This window comes from Lepus europaeus, chromosome 17 (assembly GCF_033115175.1).
Source record: "Lepus europaeus isolate LE1 chromosome 17, mLepTim1.pri, whole genome shotgun sequence".
NCBI classification, from domain to species: domain Eukaryota; kingdom Metazoa; phylum Chordata; class Mammalia; order Lagomorpha; family Leporidae; genus Lepus; species Lepus europaeus.
Genome location: NC_084843.1, coordinates 82,831,175 through 82,847,041, shown reverse-complemented (window position 1 = coordinate 82,847,041; position 15,867 = coordinate 82,831,175). Strand labels below are relative to the sequence as shown.

The 15,867-nt window shown below is 44.4% G+C and overlaps 1 protein-coding gene across 1 annotated transcript in view; it reads right to left on the bottom strand.

Annotated features, from left to right (window-relative positions):
- The window catches only part of LOC133775701 (zinc finger protein 84-like), a 78,138-nt gene extending 64,912 nt beyond the window's left edge, over positions 1 to 13,226 (bottom strand). Inside the window, exon 1 of the mRNA XM_062214177.1 lies at positions 13,014 to 13,226. The gene's annotated coding sequence lies outside the window, so the exon portion shown is untranslated. The remainder of the gene's footprint in view (positions 1 to 13,013) is intronic.
- Positions 13,227 to 15,867: the final 2,641 nt, after the last annotated feature.

The window sequence follows — 15,867 nt, the reverse complement described above, 5'->3', positions numbered from 1 at the left end:
CAGGTACAGGGACCCAAACACTTGGGACACCCTCCATTGTTTTCCCAGACATATTAGCAGGGAAATTGATCAGAAACAGAGCAGCTGAGACTCGAACTTATGCCCATATAGGATGGTGGTGCAGTATATGCCAGTTTAACCCACTGCACCACAGTGCCAGCCCCCAAGATTCTCTCATTCTAAAACAGTGGTGTCCAACCATACTCTCTGCAAAGATGGTAATGTTCTGCCTGTGTCACAAGTCCAATATGTATAGAGTGATTACTGAGAACTTGAAGTTTGGCAAATTTGACTTAGGAACTGAGCTTTTATTTCATTCCTTTCAAATTTAAAAAACCATAAGTGGTTGTGACCACTGTGTTGGGTAACATAATTCTAAAAGGTCCCATGCATTTTAGTCTTTGGTTATCATGATTTAAAAAGAGAAAATTAGAATTCAAGTAGACCCTCAGGGTAGACAGCCTACTTTACAACTCCCAGAAGTCCTGTCTCAGGACTGCCATGTCCTCCATCTCCACAGAATCTACAGCTGGCCATCCATATCCATGAGCTCTGCATCCGTGGATTCAACCACCAAGTGCAGATTGAAGACATTTGGAAAAAAATTCCTCTATACTTATCAGGTAAAAACATTTTCTTGCCATTATTTCCCACACAATAGAATATAACAACCATTCACTTGCATTTACATTATATTAGGTAGTATAAGTCACGTTGAGCATCAAACTTGGCACAATAATATGAAGTTGGATGACAATTTTTGCTCCAGGACACTTATGCTGGGAAGAAAGCCATATCATATATAGATAGTGGCCCAACATGATACATGCATGATTAGCCTAGAGAATCCTCTTTGAAAGGTTACTTGTCCTGTCCTGGGATGGTCACTGAAGGTTTCTTGGAGGAGGTAACATCTGAGCTGAGCCTTCAGAATGAGGAAGTGAGTAAGGAAAAGCAGGGAGGGGGCCATTCCAAGCAGTGTGGCTACCAACAGCAAAAACAGCCTGAAGAACATGGCATGCATGGGGATTTGTTTGGCAAGTGCAAAGTTGAAGTCTAGGAGTGGTGGATACAGACAGTCAGGTATTCTATAAGATGGCTTGGTCTTCAATTTGCACATGATGAGGAGACATCAGAGCGTTTCAATGAGAACAGAGATCCTGATGGACAGAGGGGCTTCCTGGTAACATCCTATACGATGGATTTCCAGGAACAGAAAGAAGGCAGAAGACTGGTTTCATCTTGGAGAGCAATGGTGAGGCACACAGGCAGCAGTAATGAGAGTAAAGGGAAGAGAAACTTACAGAACCAGGACATAAAGAGTAATCAGAAATCAGCTACACTGGGTGATGGGTTGGCTATGAGAGCTAAGAAAAGCAGCCATTAAGGATGACTTTCAGGTTTCTGGCTTGGATGACTCAATGAATGAGGGACAGTGGAAGATAAACCGCCAACAGTAGCTAATATTTATGCCATTATCCTTCTGAACACCAGAGCCATCTCCTAAGCACCTTCTGAAAATGTTATCCTTATTTCAAAAGGAAGATACTGAGCCTTGGGAATTAAATGACTTGTTCAAGATCAAGCACCCAGAAAGTATCAGAGCCACAATTCAGATATGGATCTGTCTGATTTCAAATCCCACATCTTAACACCATGCAAAAGGATGCCAAGCACTAGAAGGAGAGACTTAGGGGAAATGGGGGGGATGTTCAATCCCTGAAAAGGAAAATGAGCTTTTCAGATGCACACATGAGAAGCAGCAAGTGGCAGCAGACCAGACTTCAAGGCAAGGCAGGCTCATGGGCATCATTGGCACACAGATGGTAATGAAAACCCAGTGAGCAGATAAAGTCCTAAAGCCACAGATGAGAAAAGCTTCCTCATTTTCTGCTGCAAGTCCCTCCCCTTAGTCTTTGTGCTAACAGTTTCTGTATACTGTTGGGCCTTTTTGCACTTCCTCTCTGTGTGTCTCTGTCTTTATTGCTTTTGCTTACATACATACAAAGCAGCCAGAATAAGCCTTTAAAAAAAAAAAGATTTATTCAAAAGGCAAAGTAAAGACAGGTTTTGCATCCACTACTTCACTCCCCAATTTGGGTGCAACAACTGGCATTGTGCCTAGTTGCAGCTAGCATCTAGAGACTCCATCTAGCTTTCCCATGTGGTTGGCAGGAACCTCTGTACTCCACCCGTCATCTACTGCTTCCCAGGTACATTAGCTGGGAGCTGGACTGGAAGTGGAATAGCCAGTACTTGAAACAGCACTAATAAATTATGGGTATCAAGAGCCATGGTTTAACTATCTGTGCCACAATGCCCATTCCCCCTCCCTCCACAAAGTACTTCTGACTTAAAAGAATTTGTGGCTTCCTGCTGTACCTGGGAAAATAATCCAAACTCTTAATGACCTAAAAGATTTGTGGAGGTTTGAACCCATCTCATCTACTACCAAAGGTACCCAATGCACACTATCCTGGCTCTCAGGCATTCTGCTCCTAAAATGTGCAAAGACCCCTATTCCCAGATCCTTACCTGATGGTCTACTGCTCATCATTCATGTTTCAATTTGAAAATTATTTCCAAAGCTTGACATAGGCTTTTAATGGTTAATAAGTCATTACATAATAATCAGTCAAAATTATATCTGTGATAAATTATTTAGTTTAATATAAGCAATTAATGGCCTGAGATAATCTCTATTTTTAAAGATATCAAATTTAATCAACTATTTACTAAAAAAACTAAAATTTACACACACCAAACAGAAATATTGCACCCTATAGTTCAGTTTATCTAATTGTCTTTTAAATAAAATCAAATGGGCAAGCATTTGGTATAGTGGGTGGGTAAATCACCACTTGGGATACTGCATGCTACATCAGACTGCTAGGTTGAGGTCCTGGGTGTGCCTGTAATTCCTGCTAATGTGTACATTGGGAGGCAGCAGGTGATGGCTCAAGTGACTGAACTCCTGCTTCCAGATAAGAGACCCAGATTGAGTTCCAAGTTCCTGGCTTTGACTTGGCCTAGTCCCAGCTCTTGGGGGCCTTTGAGGAGTGAACTAGCAGATGAGAACTATCTGGATGTTTGTCTCTGTTTTTGTATCCCTGAGTTTCCGAAAATACTAATAAATAAATACTTAAAAATTTAAACAAAAGTGAGGAATCCAAGTGCTCATAAAGACAGAATGGCAGAATTTAAGTGTCTCCATTTTTGTCCCTTCACCTTAACAACTGATGTGCTCTGCTTACTGTCAGTCTAATCTGTGAATGCAACACTAAGTTGCACCACTACAGGTAAAGATATAAACTGAGTCTCCAGTGATCTACCAATTCTGAACTGTTATTCTCAAATGAAACCGAATCTGCAAATATCAGTGGCCCACAGTGCAGCTGTAAGTTCTCCAAATTCTTTGTTTTTTCTATTTTTATTTGTTTATTTATTTATTTGACAGGCAGAGTTAGAGAGAGAGAGAGACAGAGAGAAAGGTCTTCCTTCCATTGGTTCACCCCCTAAATGGCCGCTACGGCCAGCGCACTCTGCTGATCCGAAGCCGGGAGCCAGGTGCTTCTCCTGGTCTCCCATGTGGGTGCAGGGCCCAAGCACTTGAGCCATCCTCCACTGCACTCCCGGGCCACAGCAGAGAGCTGGACTGGAAGAGGAGCAACTGGGAAGAACCGGCGCCCCAAGTGGCACTAGAACCCAGAGTACCAGCGCCGCAGGCGGAGGATTAGCCTAGTGAGCCACAGCGCTGGCCCAAATTCTTTGTTACAGATAACAAAGTTTATTTAAGAATACCTATCTTTTACATGTTTTATACTCAAGTAACCACAGTAATTTTTTAAAAGTAAGACCACCAAAAGATTTTTGGAGAAATAATTTACAATGAATGGTGTTTAAATTTCCCAGTATAGAAAGCGATTAAGAAGCAGGCTAGATATTAGTAGACTAATATCTAATAAAACTAGTTGTTTTATTTTTTAAATGTTTACTCATTTTTATCTATTTGAAAGGCAGAATGACAGAGAGAGAGAGAGAAACAGAGACAGAGAGAGAGAGAGATGGCTCATGTTCCAAATGATCAAAATAGCCATAACTGAACCAGGAACACCATCTGGCTCTCTGACATGGGTGACAGAGACATAGCACTTGAGCTACCATCCACTGCCTTCCAGGATGCATTAGAGGAAAGCTGGTTTGGTAACAGAGCGGACAGGATTTCAACTTGCATTCCACAATGGGATTTGGGCACTTAAGTGGTGGTTTGACCTGCTGCACCACAACACCTGCCCCCCTGATCACTGTTCTAAAATTCCTCTACAGACTAACAACATTCTGCTCTCTTCCCATGTGCACACTTTTGTCACAATATAAAACTGTGAGTGCTGTGATGTGGGAATTAGTATGTGATGGCAACAGAAACAGGGTAGAAGTAAAACAATAGGAGTAAAATGGCCCAGAAGCCAAGGGAAGAGGAAATCAAAGAAGGATGAAGGAGCTGGCTGTAACCAACACTACAGAGGACCCCTTTCTTCAAACTGGGTGCCTGAATCAACTGGAAGCAGGGTGTACAGATCTCCCTCTACTACCTGGAAAGGTGAAATGAAAATGCCTCCCGCTGTTGAAGATATAAATTAATTCAAAAAATTAATTTAACAATGTTAATGTCAAAGGCAAAGAGATGGCAGGTCTCTTTTCCCTAATCCCAACCCTGCAAAGAACTCAACAAAACTGCTACAATCTGCCCTGATGCATGAGGAGGGAAGAAATACAACTTGAAAATGTCTAGGAGTGGAGCCTGCTAGTTTTCCTCCTGTGGTGCCAACTTAAAGGAAAAAGATCTTACAGAAATGACCACTCACAGAGCTGGTTAAATGGACTTACAGTGACCAAAAATTACATCTACTCTCTTTTTTTTTTTTAATTTTTTTTTTATTTTTGACAGGCAGAGTGGATAGTGAGAGAGAGACAAAGAGAAGGGTCTTCCTTTTGCCGTTGGTTCACCCTCCAATGGCCGCCGCGGTAGCGCGCTGCGGCCGGCGCACCGCGCTGATCCGATGGCAGGAGCCAGGTGCTTATCCTAGTCTCCCATGGGGTGCAGGGCCCAAGGACTTGGGCCATCCTCCACTGCACTCCCTGGCCACAGCAGAGAGCTGGCCTGGAAGAGGGGCAACCGGGACAGGATCGGTGCCCCGACCGGGACTAGAACCCGGTGTGCCGGCGCCGCAAGGCGGAGGATTAGCCTAGTGAGCCGCGGCGCCGGCTACATCTACTCTCTATGCACTCCTTCTCACTCACTTAAAGAAGAATCGTTTAAACACTTTTAAACATCTTCTCTTCTGTAGCACTGATCTGAAGCCAGGAGCCAGGAGCCAGGAGCTTCCTCTGGGTCCCCCATGCTGGTGCAGGGGCCCAAGGACTTGAGCCATCTTCCACTGCTTTCCTGGGCCATAGCAGAGAGCAGAATCAGAAGTATAGAAGCCAGGACTCAAACTGGCACTCATATGGGATGTGGGCACTACAGGTGGTGCCTTTATCTGCTATGCCACAGCGCTGGCCCCTTTATTATCATCTTATATTAAAATTAAAGAAGCGCCAGCGCCGCGGCTCACTAGGCTAATCCTCTGCCTTGTGGCGCCGGCACACCGGGTTCTTGTCCCGGTCGGGGCACCGGATTCTGTCCCGGTTGCCCCTCTTCCAGGCCAGCTCTCTGCTATGGCCAGGGAGTGCAGTGGAGGATGGCCCAAGTACTTGGGTCCTGCACCCCATGGGAGACCAGGATAAGCACCTGGCTCCTGCCTTTGGATCAGCGCGGAGCGCCGGCCACAGCGCGCCAACCGCGGCGGCCATTGGAGGGTGAACCAACGGCAAAAGGAAGACCTTTCTCTCTGTCTCTCTCTCTCACTGTCCACTCTGCCTGTCAAAAAAAAAAAAAATTAAAGCTATATTGATATAGTGTTATTGACTAAATCTCATTTTATTTGCATTTCTGTACTTTTTACCTAATGTCCTTTTTCTGTTCCAGCATATACAAATTATCATTTTAAAACCAGACAGTAGAATTTTTCATTATAAACATAATATCTGGGGGAGCCAGAATTGTGGTGTTTCAGTTCTGGCTACTCTTCTGATCCAGCTTCCTGTGCAAACACCTGAGAAGGCAGTGTAAGATGGCCCCAATGCTAGAATCCCTACCACACATGTGAGAGACCCAGATGAGTAACCTGACTCAAGGTTTCAGCCTGGTCTATCCTAGATGTTGTAGCAATTTGGGGAGAGAACCAGTGGATGGAAGATAAATCTCTCTCTCACTCTCTCTCTCTACCACTTTCTCTCTCTCTCTCTCTCTCTCTCTCTCGCTCTCTCTCTCTCTCTCAGAGGCTCCACCTCTCAAATAACATCAATAAATCTTTAAAAATAATATATCACATATAAGCTATTCAAATATTGCAGCAGAACATAAAATAAAAGTGTTATTCCCTTCTTTCTATCCTACTCAAATTTCCCAGAAGAAACTACTCTTAACAGTTTCTTACATACTTCTGAAAGTCTTATATGCATGCTTACAAGGCTACTTTAAACATCATGAAAAAATGAATTAAAATATAAGTTTGGGGCTGGTGTTGTTGTATAGTGGCTGGTGTTGTGGCATCCTTTTTGCGCTGGTTCATGTCCTAGCTGCTCCGCATCTGACCCAGCTCCCTGCTAATGGCCTGAGAAAAGCAGTGGAGAATGGCCCAGGTGTTCGGGACACTGCCACCCACTGCCACCCATGTGAAAGACCCAGATGAAGTTCCTGGATCCTGGTTTTAGCCTGGCTCAGTGCTGGCCATTGCAGCCACCTGAGGAGTGACCCAGCAGATGGATGCTAAAGCCAGGAGCCAGCCAGAAATTCCAACTGGGTCTCCCACATGGATGGCAGAGAACAAAGTACATGAACCATCATTTGCTGCTGTTCCAGACATATTACCAAAAACTGGATTGGAACTGGAGCAGTCAAGCTTCAAACCAGCAGTCGGATAGGTGATACAGGTATCACAAGTGGTGACTTAACCTGCTGCACTACATTGCCAGCCCACAATCAGCACTCCTTAAACCCCAGGATCTATAAAGTACTTTGGGCATCCCAAAGACAGGGGCTGCAGCACAAAGAAGATTAGGAATTAACAGATACTAAATCATCTTGCCCCATCCCATCAAGGAATACATTTAGCAAACTTTTTTAAGAGTTTAACTAGTAAATCGCAGGCAATTCATCAGAAACTTGCAACAAACATGAATAAGACACAGTTCCTAACTCAAAAAACCCACAGTGTGGCAAGGATGACAAAGGCTTGATAGTGGGCTAAAATCAATTGTACCTAAAGGTTGCTGCCCTACAGAAGATTTCTACGATTTCTTCTAGTATGGACACAGCCTGTCTCAAGTGTATCCATCCATGTGAAGTACTTAGAACACTGTTTGGAGTCAGACTTTGCTATACAGCTGCTGCTTGTGACACTGGCATCCCACATCAGACCTGGCTACTCCACGCTTCCAATGCTGCTTCCTGCTAAGATACCTGGAAAAGCAGTGGAAGAAGGCCCAAGTACACGGGCCCAGCCACCCATGGGGAAGATCTGGTTGGAATTTCCAGCTTCTGGCTTCAGTGTGGCCCAGCCCTGGCTATTAAAGCTTTTTGGTTAGTGAACCAGTGGATGAAGAATTTCTCTCTGTATATCCCTCTCTGTCTCTCTTCCTTTCTCTATGACTCCACTTTTCAAATAAATACTGAAAAAGAACAGTGTGTGGCACTCAGTGAACAGAGAGAAATATCATTAATACTCTTATTATCTCATGAATCTGACTCATAGGTCTCCCTCCCCTAGGGTTTTCTTCCTTCTAATTGACTCTGAGGCCACATTGCCTGGGGTTGACTCTCATCAATGTTCCTTCTTGCTTATGTGACAAAGGGAACTTTGCTTAAAAATCCTGGGACTCAGTTTCCTCAACTGCAAATGGAGATACATAACACCTATCTCATAAAGATGTTGTAAACAATTGACTACCTTCAATGCATCCAGAATATTGTCTGACATCAAGAAACACTCAAATAATGTCTGCTATTATTATTAGGCATAGCACTAAGTTTCTGCATTTGCCTGCTTTCATTTTAATAAAAAGACTGAATTTCATTGCATCAGATATATTTAGCTTAAGGAGCATATGGAGTCCCTGGGATGAAATAGGAGATGGACAGATGGAGGTTGGAGGAATAATAATCCTGTAACTTATTAATTAAGATTTGTCAACTAATCTGTTTGTTAATGGCCTATTAAATAACCACATAATGAAGTCTGCCACACAAGTAAAGCCTTTTCAAATGCTTGCTCTTTCCAATTCTTCAGGCCCAGTTCTAACTTCTAAAGCTCTTAACTATGGGATTAGCCCTCCCAAATCTCACAGGGCCTCTTCATCCCATCACAGTAGCCTAGCACAGAGCACAGCTATGCTTGCAGCCAAGGAAAGACCTCTAGGGCAGGAAGCCCTCTTCATCTGAACTTGCCCATCATTCCTCAGGCTAAAGTGCTACAATTCTGAGTCAGAGTATCTCCCTCCACAGCACAGGAAAACAGTCACTGGCTCCAGACACAGAAGAATCATGTTGCTCTGATTTCTGCTGAGAAAGGCAAAATGTGGATTATTTTCATGGAGATCTGGCAAAGTAAAATGTCAGCTGAGATGTCACACATCTGTACAGAATGTGCTCTACCAGTCTACACTCACCAAAGTCAACAAAAGTATCTCTGTAGCACCAGCATCTCAAAGACAGAACTGTGTCTCATAGGACTGAGCAGATTCTAGGGGGTCATTTCCCATCATCAAAGAAGTCTGTAATGCTCTAAAATCAATGTAACATCACAAAGAGCCTGAGGTCTATGCTAGTCATTAGACATGATCCCCGCTCTGTCCCAGACTTCATGGTAAGGTCTCTTATAAGCCATTCACCTTCTCAGAAACAGTTAGGGTAGTAGGCACTTCAGCAGCAGGTGTTCTCTTCAAATAAAAATGACGAAAAAAACTACCCACGCCATGCTGAGAAGTTAGAAGGAGGAGGCAGAATTTGTAATAAGGCCACTTTGCTGTTAGGAAAGAGTTAAGATCTCTAGTCTGGTTTCTTTTATACATAAATCAACTTTGAAATGAAGCCCCAACAGACTGCCCTATTTGGAAGGAAGCCCAAGTATCCAGTCTTTTGTTATTCTAAAGTTGTTAATTTTACTGCTCAGGAAGGAAGCTGAAGCCTTGGCCCGAATTATAGTCTTGTAGATTCCTCCTCCAAGCCTGAGCTGCTGCCCCGCTCCTCAGGTTCCACCCTGACTTTCTCTGGAATTCCTCCTTCACTATTATTGTGGCATTTGTGCCTAAATCCCATGTTCAGTGTCTCCCTTCCTGCCTCCCGTACACATTTGTGGCAATATATATATATATATATATATATATATATATATATATATAGGAAGGACTGGGGACAGGGAAAACAGAATTGGGCGAGTAGAGGTTCCCTGCCCAATAGGGAGCTGAATCCCTTTACCTTACTGGGAGCCTTAGGGTATTGAGGTATCAGGCATCTAACTTCCCAAGGCAGTTTTCTCTACACACATATGTGACTAAAAAAACTTCAAACATGAACCACATTTAAATGTGTCTATTTAAATAACAGACTTGAATCCAAGGTTAGCAAGGAAGAGGATCTCCTATAGACAATCATAGCCATTATCTGCTATTCCCAAGCCCATCGACTCCCTCTCTATGAAGAGAAAAGCCTTGGGTTTATTTGTGCCCTCAGGGTAATGGACTCTTTCACTCCTAGGAGAATACACAGTCACTAGGCCTCTCCTTACCCATCTCCCCTCTCCCTTTCCCTTCTAATCCCAGCCCAGAAGTCCTATCTCTGCCTTGCTCTGTATTTTTCCCCTAACCTGCAAGGTCCTTCAAGTCTCACCCTAAGCCTCTCCTGAGCAGAGACAATCTGTTGTGCACACATATGGGGGAGGCTTACAGATGGGTCTCCCCTCAGCAAGAGGGTCAAAGTGTCTAAGCACACACTGGAAACTCTAGGACCCTGAATTTGGATGCTCCTCAAAATATTATAGCACATCTAATTGTTTCACCCCAATCTCCATGACAGGCAAATTCTACTAGCTTATTTCTTTCAAACAGTATCTAATAATGCAAATTCCAGAATAAGAAAGAATCTTGATATTGGAGGCTCTCTAACCCAAGCTATCAGGTAGACACGTAACTCTAACGTCCGTTCCTAACTCAGAGACCCAGTTTCTCTAATTCTTATAGAATTTGCATCTAATTAAAATGAAAGGACAAAGAAGTCAGAGGAAATCCAGGGCTAATCCTAGTGGATGGGTAACAACGAAGTGAGGAGAAGCAGCTGGACCAGGACAAAAAGGCATTTTGAACCTTTTTTCCCTCCCTTTCCTCACTAACATAAAAGGGAGGGTGTGTGGAACAACTTCCATTATTTGGATACAACATGTATATTTTGTTTCAAAGGTCTCCAAATAATCATCCTGGGGCCAGCTGACTGGAAAACGTCCCTAGAGAAGAGTTCTGCTGTGGGTCTTGGTTGGTAGTGGCAAGTGCAATTTGTGCAGTGTGTAAATACCACCACCTGCCTACCCAGAGCCTGTCACAGCTTTGAAAATGAGATAGGAAATGCTGTGGAGTGGAAGGACAACGTGCAAGTGCCTGAGTCCCAGGGAAAAGTCCCAGGAATCTGCATGTCCATGACCCTGGCCACAAGCCCTTGCCTTCTTAAACTCTCATCACCCCTCCACACACACACACACACACACACAGGAGTTCCCATTACTGTATTCCTCCCTTTCTCAACCACCTGCACCTCCCACTGGCCACCATCACCAGAGTCAGACCTGTGGCCAGCCTTCCACCTCACCTCTGGTCATACTCTCTCCTCTGCCCCTCACCCCGTTCCTCACTCTGTGCTCAGAAGACCAGAAAGTGACACATCATTGTATAGGATGCCCTGGGGTGCATGACGCCTCCTGCCTCTAGTTCCCTGCTCAGAACTCTCTGCTAACCTTACCATGACCTCCATGTCCCCCAGAAGTGGAAGGTCACCAGCAAATCCAAAACTAGTCAGATGCAGGTCCTGACACAATGAATTATTTTTATTATTTCCTCAAACAGAAACCTCAGTTAAACTGTAGATGAATCTTCCTGGTTTGCTGCAGTTCAAAAGGATTTCCTGCTTGATCCTGTGGCAGATGTCAATGACTGCGGTTAGTGGGAACCACCAGATTGCTTCCTCATTTGGCATCTTTCTTTAAAGATATCATTGCTCAATTATCAGATTATGTACCACATATTTTTTTAAAAATTATCTCATCCAAATTTTAAGTAATTTGCTTACCAACTTAATAGCAGTACAAGGAATGATCTGCCCTGGACAGCCAGTTAGACTGACAAGCCTAGGAATCCTGATACTGGATATTTCCAAGTCAGATTAATGGTTACACAATATATAAGTGAGCTTGCAGTTGTTTGAAGGGCTTGAAGAAGCTCTTCAGAGCAGAAATGCACAAAGCTGCTTCTCTATCAACAAGCACTATGACAGGAAGTTATGCTAAAGAAAAGGACAAACATAGTACACTGGGGTTGAGGGGGCAACGCTGCTACCCTAATACTCATACTTCCTAAGTGACCTCATTTAACAAGCTTCAAAAATTGGTATTTCTGCTGACACTCTAACAGAACAGGTGAGTCACTCAAACCTGGTTAATCATTTGAAAAATTTATTATGCTGAACATTAGGCAGCAATAGTTTTTTCTCTCTTTTACTCCCACTGTGTGGGCACTTCTTTTCTTTTCCCTTTTCTTTCTTACCCCCTCCTCACACTAACAACTTGTCTGGAGGCTTCCACGGAGCACAGTCATTATAAAAATGTATAGCTGATATGCTCCCAATGTAAAAAAATGTTACAGGCTTAAACACAGAACCCAAAATAAGAAAACTAATTGGACATCTTGATTAAAACACTATACATTGTAACAATATGAGTGGAGCATTGAGATGATGGTAAAGTTTCAGATAAAGGGAAAGTGTTAACTTTTCTTCCTGTTGGCACTTTCCAGAGGAAACTAGCTTCAGTTACTGCCACAAGCGCTGGATGTGCATTAACTTCAGATCACGTCTCACCTTGCAAAGGGATCAACAATAACAGTGACCGCCCCGCTAAGAGGAAGAAAGGACTGAAGGCAAAAATCGAAAAGCAGCCAAATAAGTCATCAGCTACTTTGCCACAGCCTCAAACTCCAAATTGCAAAAAGTGTTGGTTAACTAAACACCGAGGAGGGCTCAATCCACAAAGCCACGGCCTACCCCGCCCCCACGCTGCTCCTGCTGGGACAAAGTCAGCCAAGCACTCAGGACCCCAATTGCCCGAGGTGTCCGCGTTTACCCCGCTGGCCGGCAGGGCAACATGTGGGGACAGCGCGGCAGATTCTCATCAGATTCTCCTTCCCCATCCCGCCGGCTGCCCTGGGCTCCCGCCAAGACCTATCCCGCCCCGCCGGAAACTGCACGAGATACACTGCGAAGATGGCCCTCACGACCGACCCAAAGTGGGAACAGAGCTTTTAAAATACGGAGAGTCGGAGTGCGGGTGCTTTCCTTCGCTGTCCTCTCGCTGTACAGGTATGCTCAGTTCCCGCGTCGGGTCGCTCCCTCTTTGCATCCCCCTAAATAAAACGCTTAGAGGAAAGGCTGAGAGAGCGCATGGGGCTCGCCAGGCGCTGGAAGGGTAGGAGGCGACGGCCGAAGGCAGGGCAGCCCGGGTCCCTGGCGCTGCCCGGGGACAATCAGCCCCGATCGCCCCAGAAGCGCACCCAGAAAGTGAGCCATCTGTCCCCGATGCGCCAGCCGCCCTAGCACCCGCACCTCTCCCGCACGCACACACGCATCCACAGCCCTTCCTGGGCTCTGCACTTGCCGTGGAAATCCCTGGGGAGCACCGCCGCGCTCTTCAGGACGCACGGGAAGCAAGGTGGAGTGTGCCGCCAGAAAAGCCCCCGGCCCGCGGGGCGGAAGCGGAAGCAGCGGGCGGCTGTGCTCGGACAGTGCCCGGGACTGCAGGACCCGAGCAGGAGTCTGAGAGCGGGAGAAGAAGCGGCGCTCGCTGGGACCCGTGAACGGCCCAGGCCGGCCCGGGACTCGCAGGCGCGCGCGTGCACCGCTCCCCCACATTCGCACGTAGAGCACGGAACACACTCGGGCACCTAGGGACTCTGGGAAATGGAGTCCAGGCCCTGGGCGCTCGCAGGCTGCGGACGTGCTGGCCCTCACCAAGGGACTGAAAGGGCGCCGGGGGAAACGGAACGGAGATTCTAAGATGTGTGCTTTTGTTTACATCCCTCCCTAACCCCAAAACGCTCGAGAATCGGTTGGTGCTCTTCTTCCTCCTTCCTTTCCTGAAGACGAAACTTTAAGAGTGAACCCTATTGCCACTGACCCACCAGCAAATCCTGGCCCTTTCATAAACTCTGTCTTCTGGAAAAATCGTAACCTGCTGCTCTGTTCCTGGGATGCATCTCTGCGTCTCTGGCTGTAAGAATCACGTAATAAATAACATAATAAATGGGTATGAATACTTCAGAGGGCTTGCGGAGAGCGTAAATTAACATCCTCATGCGAGAACAATATTTTTATTGGTGTTTTATTGATGTTTGTAGTTCTTTTAAGATCATTTTATATCCTTTAATTCACCAAATGTAGAAAGGTGGGGAATTGGATAGAGAACTGACATTCCTGAACACCTTCTATTCTAGAAGCCATTTTAGTGGACTGAATCCCTTGCATCTCTGATTTAGCCCTTAGTTAGATTAATTATGGAGACAATATTTTTATTAATTATGGAGACAATAGTTTACAAAGAGGATACATGATGATTGTTATCAATAGCAATATTTTACACAATTAATATTTTTTAAAAGCCAGCCAGTATTAAGTGGCTTGGTGTGTTTTGGGTTCTCACAGTTGTCACTGTGTGGTACACACAGCTCCTGGTCAGGGCAGCCAACAGAAAAGAGGAAATAAAGGAAGGTACCACTCTTTATAATGGAAAATTTTCAGGCAACAGGGGTTCTTAGGTTTTCCCAGGATGGACTTTTTAAGGATGGATTAAAGTCTGTCAGAAAGGCAAAGTGAGTGAGAAGCTTCCCTATAGAAATTTTCCAAAGTGTGGCCCATTATTTCTTCCTATCTGTAGGGGGCCATTTGTTAGTGCTGCCACCCCTGTGGCCTCACACATCTTTGTAAAGTGTTTCTTGAATTTTTTAATAACTTTCCCAGTCACTGCAGGAAATGGGCCAGAAGATGAACATTTGTATCTTTACTACCTGTGTGAGAAACAGGCCCAGGAATGTTAAGTGAGTTACTAGAGTCAAGTCATGAGGTACTGACAAGGCTAGTGCAGAGTTGCTTCCACATGAAGCTGTCGCCTTACTGCTGTGGTTTCTCTTCCCTGGAGTGAGAGATATGTGGTTTGGGCAAACTGCAATCTGGTGCATTCCTTGGCCACACCTGCCAGGTTTGACATGAACCCCACTGTATCTACTCGGTTTTCTTGAATGGTTTCTTTTTTATAAGTTTATTTTGCTTATTTTAAAAATATTTTGTCACATGCACTTCAGATGTACACAGTATATCCTATATGTATGTATATATATTCATATATGTATATATACTTTTTTTCTTGGAAACAGAGATATTTCTTTTGCATTTTAAATGATGACTACTAGGCCTAGACCTACTGGGAAGCAAATTTACTTTGTGTCCTTACTTTAAGCATTTCTTCCTTTACAAACATTCCTTTGGGGAAACTTGTATTTTTAAGGATTATATTGATATGTTCAAAATTGTGCCCACAACCACAGGTAAAATAAGAAGGCAGTTAATTTTTGGGGAGTATCAAAGCCAACCCTGGCTTCTCAGGAGACCACTAACATGCCTGTTCAAACCTTCTGTGTCCTGGTAATTGATTTCTCTTTGCATGAGCCTGATTTGGAGGAACTGTAGATCTGTGGTTGGTAATTGGATGGGACAGTCCAAATACTTGTCCCTAAATTAATCCTTTTAATACTACTCAGGTATCATGGCAATGCTATCTATCTATCTATCATGTATCTATTTCACTGAGGAGGACAGGTTGGGATGGAATGCTGCAAAATAATGCCCCAAACTAGTTGGAAGTGTTTCTGTTGAACCTCAAGCCGGAGTCTCTTGGCCAGTGTACAGAAAGCCAATCATGGACACTGGGGTGGTGGAAGAAAGTACATATTTGTTGTAACATGCACAACAAGGAACCAGCAGCTGTTGCTTAATTCCCAGCTTCCCTGAGGATCTAGGGGTGAACATTCTTACAGTTTGAAATTGGGCTGAGAGGTGTATGTTCAGCTCATTTCCATGCTCCTTGCTGGTCAGTGATGCTCGTGATCTTCCTTGGATCGGTCATCAACGCTGTGCTCTATAGGGAATTTTTATGATGAGTTCTAGCTGTTCTGTGGCATCACATGTAAGTTATAATTACCATCTGCCCTAGACCCGGAATTTTCTTGCCTGTGCTGGAATTCCCCTACATGAACCCCTCCAGAGAATATTGGCCAACAGAGTTTTATACATTGGAGAAGCAAATGACTTCTGAAATCCAGTTTTCAGAAGCTTCTTGGGCCAGTTTTATCACTCTCTCATTTAAATGTATTACTTTTTTTTTAAAGATTTATTTTATTTATTTAAAAGGCAGAGTTATGGAGAGAGAAGCAGGGACATAGATCTCCCAACTGCTAGTT